Source organism: Cryptomeria japonica, chromosome 5, assembly GCF_030272615.1.
Source record: "Cryptomeria japonica chromosome 5, Sugi_1.0, whole genome shotgun sequence".
Taxonomy (NCBI): Eukaryota; Viridiplantae; Streptophyta; class Pinopsida; order Cupressales; family Cupressaceae; genus Cryptomeria; species Cryptomeria japonica.
In genome coordinates this window covers 473,800,064-473,814,918 of record NC_081409.1, presented here as the reverse complement: position 1 = coordinate 473,814,918, position 14,855 = coordinate 473,800,064, and the positions used below count along the sequence as shown (strand labels likewise).

Here is a 14,855-nt window from a genome sequence, read left to right as displayed (position 1 = left end):
CTTGTTAGTTTTAAACCTTACCACGTATCTCCTTATAGTTATGGTCATTATCTTTTGCCTTTTTAAGGTTATAATATTTACCTAATGTTGACCTTTTATATTAATAGCTCATTACATGGCCTATGGAAATATCATATCTTAGAGATATGGTTGCCCAAGAAATACATCATATACATTTAATGGTAAATCACAAAGCACTACATGTTTTTATACCATGTGACACTACTAGTTGATATACAATGGTACTCATGTTTGTATACCATGTGACATTACTAGTTGATATGTTTATGTAAAACTATACTGAATCATACAATAGTGTATGGTTGAGGGTGAAGCATAAGTGGCAAGTTCAACATACAAACTACGTCAAGAGAAATGGTGTTCATCTAACTTCCATTGTTGACTATAAGGCGTGTCAATTATCCATTAACTCACATTTGAATGGAACAACCTCTTTACTTCTCTAAGTCGGTGTTGGAGGAAAAGGCAACGTCCACAATATTGTCCATGGCACTAGTCTCTACATCCATGATCTACCTGTCTTTGGCAAGTGTCACAATAGAAGTATCAATGGAATACAATTGCAAAACTAAGGCTTTTATAGCACAACGCTCTTCAACTAAATGATTGCCACTGTTGTGAACTCTAAACTATGTTTTAAATTGTTTTTTCTAGTGATTAGGCACATACTAAAATTTTCATAAAACTCATTTTCCTTTGCTTAGAACTCTATTATGTTCCACCACAACGTTCATTGGTTTGTACTATCTTCAGATGGCCTCAATCTTTTACTTGGCATTCACCTCAAATTTGTAGGCAAATCTATAGGCTTCTCATAGGGTGGAGATCTAGAGGAAATCCATTTGATTGGATGTATGGTCCCAAGCCCGAATTATACTTGAGAATGAAATTATGCTCACTTTATTCAATACAAAGCTTGGAAATTAAAGCATAAAGTTATGAATGTACTCTTGTACAAAATGGTCCTTTATTGGATGCAATTTTGCAAACTTGATGTATTGATCCTTGTATTTCTCAACTATGTAGTAGGTCTCTTTAAGGACTTCAACAAAAATATTCCAGGTGCCTATAGATTGCGGCATAATGTACTTCTTGAGGGATGCGAGTAAGGAAACTTTAAGAAGGGTGAAAGTAAACTTTTCTCTACCAAAGAATTGGTTTATCATAGAGCATGAACAAAGGAGATTGAAGCAGATATCTAGAGCATTTGCATCTGCTTTGCATTCAAAAATAGAGATGTCAAAATTAATTTGTACCTTGTATAGTATGGAAACTCTTAATGCTTTAGAGACAGAAGAGCTCACTAGAGGACACTACAAGCACTTAAGGGATTGGACAAGTGATTTATGATGCTTTCTCTATCGTGTGTGTATTGTTCAAAATCTTCCTATTGTTGTCATAATGCATCTTCTAGCAGCCTTTGGAGCATATTTGTAGTTGGTGTCTCTAGAACTCTATCTACCATCATAGGTTGCTCAAGCAAAATTTATAGGAAGGCTTAGTCACAAGCCCTAACTTCTCATAATGACATAATCTAACCTCGTATTGATGGGCATACAAGCTGAGATACTGATCATGATTCAAAGTGGATTGCTTTGATAGCATTAATGTAGGGCTCAGAATGGTCCCAATGGTTAGACACACTTGGTTGACTAAATATGTTATAGTGAAAGTGTAAATATGAATGATTTGAGGTTGATAACAATATCAAGGTGCAAGGGACAAGGGAAGACAAATAACAAAACAAGTTAGACAGTTCATTAAGAACTAAAATGCAACTTTTTATCATGCAAGAGTTGTTTACTTGATCTACGAGGTTGGATGTATTAAATGCCTAAGCTATCTTCTTGTCTACAAATAAGCTAGTTGAATAACTAACTTATGATCCAATTGTTCACTTGTTATGAAATATGGTATATTCACAACAATATACAAGAGGACGATGGACAAGCATTGACCAATTAAAAACTAACTGCAGCTCTAACAAATGTTGGCTTGATCAATAAGATTCCGTGTTGTTTTGTATTTCAATGCTGTTGTTCTTCCCCTTTGTGGGCCTTTCTAGGTTTATCTTCCTAGAACTTTCTATTATAAACATCTATACTCTTGAGTGTATTGACCTACTGTCGGTCATTTGTGGACATTACTATAATTTATCACTTTCTTTTCTGTCATCGTTACTAGGGAATGACATTTTAACTGTCTATACAGAACAAATGTGTCAATGTAGATGCCACCAAATGTGTGTGTGAAAAGATCTAAGAGGAGTATGACTGCCATGTTACTACCAGGTATTCTCCAGCTGATGACTACGCTATTAATAGAGTCATGAAAACCATGTATTAGTTTTGATGGAGTTATGCACTCCTACGTGTCCCAAGTCCTCCTAGACTATACAGCCTTCATTAGAATAAGTTAAATAGATTTACAAGGATAGAAACGAGTATAAGACCAAGTTTATGCAAACTTCCCTAATGCAAAACCTCCTCACATAGTCTATATCTTACATGCAATCAAGAAAGGGTCCAGTGTGCAAGAGGGATCATTATTTAAAGGAATGCAGATCGCTATGAAAGTGATTCATAATAACATGAACATCAAAAAGGCAAGTAGGAAAAAGAATTTATGGACAAGCAATTCAAAAATTACAATATTTGACTTAAAATAACACAAGTCTTAGTCATGGAGCTAATTATAACTAATTTATTCTACTAATAACTACAAGAACCCAACAGAAAAAAAAAAAAATTCAGCCATAAATTGTCTTTCGCCCATAGACAATTTTTGGCTACCCCATGTCTACAAACTACCTACTAAATCCCCTAGCCTTCAAAATATAAATTGAGTACAATATCACATCATCGTACAAAATTGTGATACAACAAATAGTTGACAACTGTTAAGAATTTATGATGATTGCCTTTGAAAATCATCATCATTACTCATAAATTACATCTTGAAAATACAACATTTTACATCTTCCTCTTCCCTTTTCTAGTGAAAACTTGGGGAGAGGTTGAGGTTCTAATCCTTGGAATTTGCTATGGCTCCTAGCTCAACATAGAAGGTTGTGCTTGTGGCTCTAGCTCAACCTTCATCCTGCTAGTAGATGGCAATGACTCCTCTACCTCATCATTGTCATCCAAATTCCAATCCTATAGCTCCTTCTGTTGCACCCACATCCTCCATTGTATGCTTCTCAAAATCAGGAATCTCATCTACAATAGACAAGGGGGGTTGCTCATCCCACCCTATTCAATCGCTTTATGGATCAATGTCATCCAAATCAATGACCTCTTCTAATTTGTCCTCTACCCTTCTTGTGTGAAGTCAAAGGTTGTATTGCGCAAAGACAAGGTCATCGAGGCATTTTTGAGTTAATTTGTTCCTCTTTTTCATGTGGATGACCTCAAACAAACTCCAATCGCACTTGCAGCCGAATGCACTACAAGGTTGACACAAAATGCAGAGAGCTAATCTTTTGAAGATTTGAAGTATTTGCACCCCAATATATCCATCAAGAATCCTACAAAACAAAATATTAAAGTGTTAGTAAACAAATCATACTTTATCAAATTATCAAGTTATCAATAAAGGACTGAGTAGTTCCTTCTCAAATGGCTAGTTCTGAAGAAAAGAGCTTACCCCTACTAGTATTGTAATTGTGCAATTTTTCAATAATGAGATCTCTAGCCTCAACCTAAGGTGTCATCTTTCGAATGCATATTGTGAGGCCCTACATAACCTTTCCATTAGGATCTTAGAAGCTATCCGAATGGAAAAAACTGGAGTTGAGGAAATACCCTAATGCATAGATGGGTTGGTGGAGTTGATTGTTCCACCTCTGATCAATGATCTCCCAAATGGGATCAAATTTAAGGTTGTCCCCCCCTTGTAATTGTTTTAGATGAACTCTTTCACCCTATCCATGGACTCATACATGTAACCCATTAGGTTTTGATCCCTATCTACAAACAAGAGAACCCTCACCAAGGGCTAGAATGCCTACACAATTTACAAATACGAAATGATTACAATTACAAAGTTAAAATGAAATACTAAAATTAAAAAATAAAATATTCAATTTGAGTTTAAAATTGGAGTTTTGAGGTTACCTTCACGATCTTCATAGCTCTTTGTGCAAAAAGATTATCAAAGACTATCCTTGCAACCCTCTCTCCTTCAAGTTTCTTAGAATATGATGAGTCTAGCCATATTGGACACACAATCATCTGTTTTAACAAGCCAATAATGCTTTGCTATGTAATGGAAATCTTTGCAAACCTTGTGACACCAAATCACATCAACTCTTTCCCTTTGGTGAGATCTCTCATCAAATTAAGAACCCAAGGATAAATTTTGTTAGGCTTCTTGTATCATCCACAACCGTTCTCACCCAATCAACTTTGCCTATGTCCTTCATAATAAGGTCAAGGCAATGTGTCTTGCAAAGGGGTCCAAAGGAGTTACCGATGCCTCTCTTTGAGCAATCTCCTAGCTACCACATATGATGTTGAATTGTTAATTATGATTTGAACTACATTCTCTATGCCCACTTCCATGACAGCTTCAACATTAAACTCAATGTTTCTAATTTTTTACTTTATCAAAGGCATCCAATGATTTCAAAAATATACCTCACCATTTGAAGCTACTTACGTCTGTCCACCCATCTAAAAGAATAGTACAACCATAATTGTGTCATTACTTCATTTTTGCTTCCACTACTAACTTTGCCTTTTCAATAGCATCTGTGAGCAACCTCCCACTTAAGTCTTTCGCAGAAGATTACCTTGTAGCCTTTTCTTGCTACTATCAATGCAGATACCAAATTTTCCCAATAAGTACCATTCACCACATTGAAAGGAAGATTGTTCAAGTACCAAAAATTGGCACATCTCTTATCTACTTCTTAATGCACTTCACTATTCCACCCTGTAACTTCCAATGATGGTTGTGCTACAAGTATGTTTCTAGATACATAAAAGTTATGCGGTGTGTGCTTAGGCGCTCTACTTGAAGTAGATGAAGTGGATGTTGATGTGTTCATATGTGTAGACCATGAAAGGAGCCCACTATGCCTTCAAATGTCGGTGCTTCACTTGTTTCTACTTGCATTTGAGGACCATGACAACTAGCTATGGATGCTCTTATGGCTACCCTTGTCTTCTCCCTTTGTAATTTTTCTCTTCTACCAATGCAAGATGTGCATTCATCTCTCCTTTTCTCTTTTGTAGTGTTGGTACAAGGCTTCACATCATGATAAGTAATGCCTACAATATGAATTATGCCTCCATTATATAGATATTGGCATCTAATGCAAACAATTGTCCCAAGTGTTGATCCCTATCCAACATATTTTCAAGCAAGGTGTGCACTCATCTCTCATTTTACCTCTTTTGTGCATCACAATGAGTAATGCCCACAAGATGGTATTTGAGGCAATTTATGCCTCCATGTTATAGCATCTAGCATATAATGCAAACAATTGTCCCGAGCGTTTCAAGCAAGGTATCTAGCTCCAGTTCGACATGCCTATAACTAGTGTCAATCGTGTTGAGCCTAAGTCTAAGTGTAATCCAAAGGCCTCTCTTATTTTCCATTGAATCTAACCTACAAATACAAAGTGAAAGTACAACATTTTAATTTTAAATACAAAAAAAAAGTCAAAATTCAATATAAAATACTCTAAATCAGCATAAAATTAGCCTGAAATTCATATAAATCAACATAAATCAGTTTACATCAACATAAACTTAATATAATGTTAACCTATTCATTTTATTCCCAAAATAGGTTTATTTTTTATATTATTTTTTAAATGTATAGAAAAGCAACGAATTACTCAAAAAAATCAGCATAAATGAATAAAAAAAATGGTCATGAATCCAATTTTTTAAAGTAAATTTCAAAATACTACTAAGTTTTAGAAAATTATTAAATGTTTTTAACCTACACACTAGATTGTAGGAGCCAAAATGAATTTAGATGCTTGCACAAAAAATTTACTAACTTGCCCTTCAAATTCACCTACAAATCCTTCCAATTAGCTCCAAAGGATGCAAGAGAGTTGTGTGAAAGATACCATGTCCCCAAAAACACTCACACAGATTTGAAGTATTCAAAACAGCTTTCAGAGAACAATCTTATTTCAATCATAATACCACAATTTACAGAGCCTCTTTGTACAGGAAAAAGTTTTTTGTTTGCATCTAACATCAGAATATGGAATCGTTATGACTTTATAAATACAAATGAGGTACCCGTCTCTATTTGTGTGCTTGTTGTATCTTATATGATCTTCTGGCCATCATCGCTTGCCACCCCAAACACTAATCTTGATCAAGTTGGTCTCCTTCTGCACTACAATCCCAATACACGTCTTCTGATGATCATGTACAGAATCCAATCAAACTATATTGATCCTTTTTCCATGGCGCCTCCTCCTTATAATCTAATTGTTGTGGCATTGATTCAAATCACAACAAACTTGTGGCTTTGCCTATCAAAGACAAAGCAAAGGCAGGTAATCGACTTCCCTATTGTAACAATGGGTCCACAGGGCTCCTTATCTTCTTACGACTGTGCCTGGTTCTATATCTACCTTACCTCGATCTACACTCTATTCCTTCCACTTGCGGAAATCCTCCACACTTCACGATTTGACCTTGTTCAGGTTGCGAGATGATCGTCTCCACAACCTGTCGTGCACAAAGGCGATATCCAAATTATCCAAGCATGTTGCTCCCCGCACCAAGCATGCCTTATAAAGGTTGTGTGTCGTAGTAAAGAGGAGACGACCTCAAGTCGATAACAAAAAGCACTAAATAAAAGGATATAGGAAATTTCAATTATAATTTCATTTATAATAAATTTTCCATAAAATTATTAATTTATTTAAGGCAATATTTAATTAAACAAAACTGACATTGGGTGTTATAAAATGCCGCTATGAGACTAGCTAGGCCCCTCCAAATGAACTCATGACATTGTGTGCAAAGTGTGAGGAGGTGGCTAGATTTATAGGGGAAAAAACACATTTTTTAAGTGTTTTTTGAGTGTTTTCAAAGCATTTTTGCTGCATCCTGCACGTCTACCATGTTTTCAACTCAAACTTGCCAAGTTTCTAGCAAGTACTTGCCAAAAAAACAATAAGTACTCATCAAAAAATTGGTCAATCAAGCTCACAAGTTTTCTAGCGAGTAACTCGCTAGCATAAAAACTCAACGAGAGTCAACTATGTCTAAGGCATATGATAGAGTTCATGTGTTTGTTGCTTAGAGACATTCTATTGGCTTTTGGTTTAAGCTCTAAATGGATTGAGTGGGATATGAACTATGTGAGTTCAACTTCATTTTCTGATTTGATAGAAGGCATCTCTTCAACTCTTTTGTCAGCTTCTCATGGACTCAAGCAAGGAGATCCTTTATATCCGTATCTGTTTATCTTAATGGCTGAAGGATTAGGCCACTTGCTGAAATATTATAAAGAAAATTGTCTCATCCGATTAAAGTAATATTGTAATATTTAGCTTATAATGGTCATTTAAGTCATTTAAGTAGTTTACTTAGTAACTTTCTATTGTGTATGTTAGTTCATTTTAGTAACTTCCATTTATGTCTTTAGTTCTCGATTATTTTTGTTATGGAAAGATTCTCTATTATTGCTTATTTAACGAGCTTTCATCTCATTTGTAATTACTTCAATCAATTATCATTTCATGGTATTAGAGCGGAAGTAACTATTTGGCACTTTCATAACCTGGAATTTATTTCCCAAACTTTTTTGAAAGGATTTTTTATGGAAAATTGTGGTTTTCTTAAACCAAAGGTTTCGAGGTTTTTTATTTTGTTTTTTCTGAAAATTTGAGAATTTTTTTGAGAATTGTAGCTTTGTTCACCATTATTTCTTAGAGTCGTGACTAATTCAAAGGGTTTCTTTGAAATCACAAAGGTCTTTTTGTGATCACGAACTGGATTTTTTTCGCAGATTTCTAAAATAAAAATTGCGAATTTTTGCAGAGGAAAATCACGAGCTACATTCACTAAAATTTGTGGCCTTTTTTTGCTAAAGATCACGACTTCCTATCTCTACAAAATCCCATTGTGTACTGAGGATTTTTTACCCGCGCTTGGTGTCTTTCGCAGCATCTGACTTTTTTCTTTTACGCCTATGAAAGCTACAACGGTTTTTTTCTCCTATTCAAAACGCGTCAGAACCTGCAAATCACACGTTTCTTTTTCACATGTTTTTCACTACAAATCGTGGGTCCTTTTTCCACATGTAGGGTTTGCAGGGGTCATGTCTTATAGACGTTCTTCCAAAAATCACAATTCTCTACGTGCAATGGTTTTTCTCTACCTTCTTTTTTTTGCACGATTTTTAAAAGGGTTTCCTGCACGAGTTTTTTTTGGATTTTGAGTGCTACAGTATTTGTAGGTTTTCCATTTTTTTCCAAAAAAAATTGTGGAAGATTTTTGCATGATTATTTCCCAAAAATCGTGGTGGTTTTTTCATGATTTTTTCCTAGAAATTGTGGTCTTCTTTTGCTATTACCATTTTTCCACAAAACAAAGGTTTTTGCCGATTTTTTCACTACATGTGTGATTTCAACATCGCATCGAGGGTTTGATGATTTTTCCACAAAATCATGGTGCTGCCTTATACCAACATTTTTTGACGATTTTGGACAAAATCAAGGTTTTTTGAGAGGTTGATCTCAATTTTCATTCTCTAGATAATAGTAGGGATGGCTTCATTACCTAACATCATGTTGGAAGGCACTCAAAGGTTCAACGGCAAGAACTACAAAACCTGAAAGCAAAGGATGCTCACTATATTTGAGTACTGGTGCCTACACTAGATTGTTTTGGGTAATTCTGGTCGTCCCACAGTAGCAAACAAAGACCGGGATATTAAAGTAGTTTTGTAGTGTTTCTATAATGGTCATCTTAGTCATTTAGCTAGTATTTAGAAAATTCCTATTACGTCTTTCATCTTTAGTTACTTTTAGGAAGTGTCCTTTTTGTCTTTCATGTTTCTATTCTCGATCGTTTCCATTATGGAAATATCGTCTTGTAATTTTCTATATAAGGAGTATTCCTCTCCTTAATTAATTACAACATTGAATTATCAATTCATGGTATTAGAGCTTGGATTCTTTTTTGGAAAAACATTCGTGGGTTTTCTTATTTTTTCCACAAAAAATCAGGGAAGGGTTTTGCTTGATTTTTTCCACAAAAATCGAGCAGTTTTAATTTCTATTTACTACTCATGATAGCTGCGAGTAAAGTTTTTGAACGAGGTTTTGTATGATTTTCTCCTCAAAAATCATGCATGGGTTTTTTTATTTTTCTCCACAAAAAAGTATGGAGGGTTTTGCACAATTTTCTCTTCAAAAATTGTGGTTTCTCTTTTTTTTTTTGTATGGTTTTTTCACACAAAAATCATGGGTTCTTTCTTTGCTAGAGGTTTATAGATTTTCTCCACAAAAAGTCATGAAGGGTGTTGTTTTTTGGGTTTTTAGATTTTTTTCCCACAAAAAATCATGGAAGGGTTTTGCATGATTTTTTCCATAAAAATTAGGAAGAGTTTTGCACGATTTTTTCCTAAAAATTGTGGTCATAGGGTTTTACCATTTTTTACAAAATCATGTGTGATTTCAGCATCACATCAAGGGTTTGATGATTTTTTCCACAAAATTGTGATTTCTTGTAGCTTGTTTTTGGCACCTAGGCTTTCTAGGGCGAACGTTGTTCTTCTACAAAAGTTTTTGACAGTTTTTTACAAAATCATGGGTGTTGCTTCTTTTGATGATTTTTGACAAAATCATGTTCTTTCAAACCTGTGAAGTTTTCGAGTAGCTGACCTCGTTTTCGTATCTCTGAATAGCGGGAGGAATAACTTTGTTACCCAACATCATGTTGGAAGGATTGTGGTAAAGTTGATCATATCCAAAAGTTCTGCAGAACAAGGGAGGGTCTCAATAGCAGGCTCATGTCACAAAGCATTCTAAAGAAAAGGGGAGAGCCTTTTATGCATTCCTGGCCAAAAGACCTACAGAATATGTCAAGTCTTCTGCAGGGTAATTAATTGGATGACCATTAAGGGAGGGTATTAATATAATATTGTACTATTTTTATAGTGGCCATCTTACTCATTTAGTTAGATTTAGAAATTTCTTTTTACATCTTTTGTCTTAAGTTAGGTTTAGGAAGTTTCCTTTTTTCTTTTGTGTTTCTATTCTCAATCGTTTCTATTATGGAAAAATCATCTGTAATTTTCTATAGGAGTATTTCTCTCCTTAATTAATCACAACATCGAATTATCATTTCACAAGACAAGTTTGATGAGCGTAACCGTGAAGCAATTATGTGCTCAATTTATCAATCACCGATGAGATGCTTCCAAAAGTGTCATCTGGCAAGATTGCTGCACAAATTTAGACTCACTTGAAGGATCTACACGAGACATCAGATAAAGGCAAAGCTTTCTTCCTTACAAATATGTTGCTCTTGATTATGATGGATGACAAGATGTCTTTGTAGGATCATTTAATGAAAATCAAAGACATTAGCGATCAACTAGAGGCTATTGGTCGTGATAGCGATTTTTCTTGCTCCCTTCAATCCTAAGGAGATCCACAATACCAGACTATGGGATTGGTAACCTAGAAAATGTAATCAACACTATCAACAAACTGAAGACAAGAAAACATAACGAACAAGGGTATACAAGCCTTCTACTCTTTGAGCTCCACAAAACTCAAGAGGGTAATCCTATTGCACGTCTTAAAATGATAAACTCGTGACAAACAGCAGACCTATTTAAAGTGGATGGTTCTCGGGTGTATAATGATGGGTGTTTTGTATTTGACTTAACTACTGCATAATCCCACTTACCCTGCAAAATACTGAGAACAAAAACTAATTCTACACCTACTCCTACAAACAGAAAGGAAATGATATTTGATAATATTTTGATTCTGAAAACTAGGTACAAACCCTATGACCAATGCCTTCCTTAGGGCAGCAGAGTCAACCTACAACATGAAAATATCTTACCCAAATAGATAAAACCCTAACCAAATAGATAAATAAATTGTTCCAAAAAAGAAAAAAATAGTGGGTACAAAGAGAAACAACATCCAAAGTTCAAACACTCCAATTAAGGCCTATTTGCCTTGAATTTGGCCACTCAAAACTAAACTGAGATTCAAACCTGTGACTCCCAACAAACCAATAAAATGATATTTTGTATACAAACTGTATAGAACTATATTGTACATTGACAAAGTATTTGGCTCAATTGACTCCTTACTATCCATTGACAGTAATCAAATGCTGATTTTTTAATTAGTAATGTTCATCTCAAGCCATGGAGGAGGAGGCATCACGGTATACAGATTGAGTTATAAGAATGTTGACATCATTGTCATAAAATCATGCTTTGAAGAAGGCAATCCAGTGTCTCTGTATATCCCATTTGAGCAGCCAGGCATTTTGTGAACCAGAAGTTACCACTAAAACAATCCTACCAATAACTACACTTGCAGATTTAGCAGCCCACTGCAATGAGGGATATGACAGCCACTAGGCATGCTCAATGAGACATGAACTCTCACAGGCCTTTGAGGGATGAGGCCCCAAACAGGAATTGATACTTTACACGATTTTCATAGGCTGAATCTCATATTACAAGTATGCCTGACTTTATATTAAGAAAATAACATAAAACAAATTCAACAACCTCCTACAATGTCCTAAAAACAAGTGGCCTTTATAGACAAAAACCCATGGACTGACTGAAAAAACCTGCACTTTTTGTAATGACCCCAGCTAGAATGAGTCAGCTCCCTTTTATTTGCTAGTGTGTTTTTAATAATTGGAATTATGAATAAATAGAATTATTTAATAATTTGCTTGGGCTGACATTGTTCAAATTGTAGTGGATTGTCCTTCAGCCGACCTTGTGATGGTTTTGCTTGGGCCGACCTTGGAAGAGTCTTGTATATGTCTGTGCAAGCTATTGTAGGGAGGGCATCGAAGATTTACATACTAAACATGCATTAAATGAATGCAGTTGAGAGCTTGAACGCAAACCTGAGCCTCTTATCTGGCAGGACGAAACCCCTGTCAACCTACAGTCATTTGATAAGTTGCCTTTGTTCAGGTGCGACCTGATCCACGTCTTCCTACAAAGGCAGTTCACCGAGGTAGAAACAGGAGAGGCAATAGAAATCAGCATAGACCTGCTGTGCGTCCCAGACGGCAGCAAGCCTATTGGCAACAAAGTCTCCACTGGCGCAAGGTCAAGCTATATCAAAATCATCATTCCACTCAAGCTTGTTCCAGCATTCCAACAGGTTCCTATGAGTTTTGAATGCGATTTGAGAGTTGTTTTGCAATGAGTTTAATACTGGTAAGTCTGATTGCCATCTAATTTGGAATATGTTATATTTCTGAATGCTGTTGATAAACAAATTTCTGTCTATACTTTCGAGGGCCTCTGGGACAGTATTCAGGCCCATAGAAATTAATGTTATTTGATATGTATTGAGTCGAACAGTCTGAGTAAATTATGCATACAGTTTGTCTTGTACATGAACATTGAATAGATCTTGAACTGGTACAGTTTATGAGCTGAATACATTCTGCAAAATTATTGTTTACTGAGTAATTGGTTGATCTGAGGAAACAAAACCCGAATCAGCATGATCCACTTTTGGTTCTAATTTGTGAAGAATATAGTTTAAAAATTCTCGTTTTACAAGCTGGTATATTTCACTTTTTGAATTGCATGCAACAAAACTCATTTTTTTGCATTTACATGCATTTTATTGACTGTTTGACCCATGTTGAGCCAGCTTTGACAGGTTTTCCTGATTAACCAGGCATGGCGGGTTAGAATGATGTGGTTTTCGTATTGGGTATATTCTAAATGCACTTATATGCATTTTTTGGCATTTTCTGTGACTATGGCTAGCACCCCTATTCGAGGGTAGATGCAAAATATACAATTCGTATCTGATATTAATATAATGGGAGTGGCCCCAAGGCCACACTCAACAAATCCAAAAACAATAACTATGTAAAACTTGGATATTAATGGAGTAATAATTATTAGAATATTTAATTATATTTTAGTCACCTATATTTAGTTCCTTGTTTAATGGTCATTTAGCTTTTTCTTTTTAGTTAATTAGCGTTTAAGCTTTATTTAGCATTTAGCTTTTTCTTTTTAGTTAATTAGCTTTTAAGCTTTATTTAGCGTTTAGCTTTTTAGTAGTTCACTTTAAACGACTTGTTCTTAATCTAGAACGTCGTCCTTGTAATCTCTTTATATACGCTTGTATATTGTTGAATAGATTATCCGATTATTGAATCATTCATTCAATTTATTTTTCATGGTATCAGAGCAAGTCAATGGGATTCTTTAAAGTTTGGCGAATTTTTTAATAAAAATTCATGGCCTTCTTTCTGGAATTTTGGTGTCTTCTGGGCGCCGTTTATGTTGTACATCTGACCTAGGGTTTTTGCCCCTATTTTTTTGCGGTTTTTTTTTTTGGAAAAAAACTCGTCAATATTTTTCTGGATTTTTTACAAAAAAAAAATCAGAGGTATTTTTTTTATTTTCTGCAAATTATTATTTTTTCCTAATTATTTTCAGAAAAAAATTCAGGTTTTAAGTTTGCAAAAAAATTTAATTTCTGGGTTTCTTCCAAACCTCGAAATTTGTGCCAGAACTCTCCTCCAGGGTTTCAGATTTTTTGTGCAGCTACACTTCTATTCTGATTTTTGAATCAAATTCTTCTGTCTCATGCTTTCACTAGGTTGACCTCGTTCAACCTCCATTTTTTGTGATGGCATCTTTGACCAACATCATGTTGGAACACAGTCAAAAGTTCAACAACTGCCACAACACCTGGAAACAGTGCATGTTCACGATATCTGAATATCGTTACCTTTATCAGATTGATTTAGGCCAGACCTCGTCTTACAAGTCCCAAGGTTTTCATGATTTTTTCCTGAAAAATTGTCTATCGATTTTTTGATTTTTCCCACAAAAAATCATGGGAGGGTTTTCACGATTTTTTCATCAAAAATTGTTCGCTGGGTTTATAATTTTTCCTTAAAAATTATCTCATCTGTAATCCGCGATATTCGCGTAAGATTTTAGTTATCTGGGTTTTACCCTTTTTTTCCACAAAAACGATGATTTGTAACCTCAGATTTATTGGTTTTTCGATTTTCTCCTCAAAATCGTAAATTCTCTTTTTGAGGGTTCCTATTTCAGGGTTTGACAATTTTTTTTCCTCAAAATCGTGCTTTGTTGCCGTTAGTTTGGGTCGCACCTGCCAGGGCGAACATCTGCAACCGTGGTATCTTGCAGTCAGTTTTGGAGTTGATTCTCTTCTGCAAAAGGGTTTGCCGATTTTCCTCAAATCATGGTTTTGGGTTTCAGTTTGGTTACCCAACGTCAAGTTGGATGGATTCTGGTATTCTTAGTCATTAACACTTTTCAGATCCAGTGAAGGTCTCCACTGCAACAGAGTGTTCTTTTCATTTGTGATCAAAAGACCTGCAATGTCTTCTGTAGGGTAGTTAGTAGATAGAATGACCATTAAGGGAGGGTATTAGAATATTTAATTATATTTTAGTCACCTATATTTAGTTCCTTGTTTGATGGTCATTTAGCTTTTTAGTTAATTAGCTTTTAAGCTTTATTTAGCATTTAGCTTTTTCTTTTTAGTTAATTAGCTTTTAAGCTTTATTTAGTGTTTAGCTTTTTAGTAGTTCACTTTAAACAACTTATTCTTAATTTAGAACGTCGTC

General features: G+C 35.1%; 1 protein-coding gene across 3 annotated transcripts in view; it reads right to left on the bottom strand.

The window, feature by feature from the left end:
• LOC131049900 (pathogenesis-related homeodomain protein) overlaps nucleotides 1–14,855 on the bottom strand; it is a 173,256-nt gene that overhangs the window by 150,136 nt on the left and 8,265 nt on the right. The window lies entirely within an intron of this gene.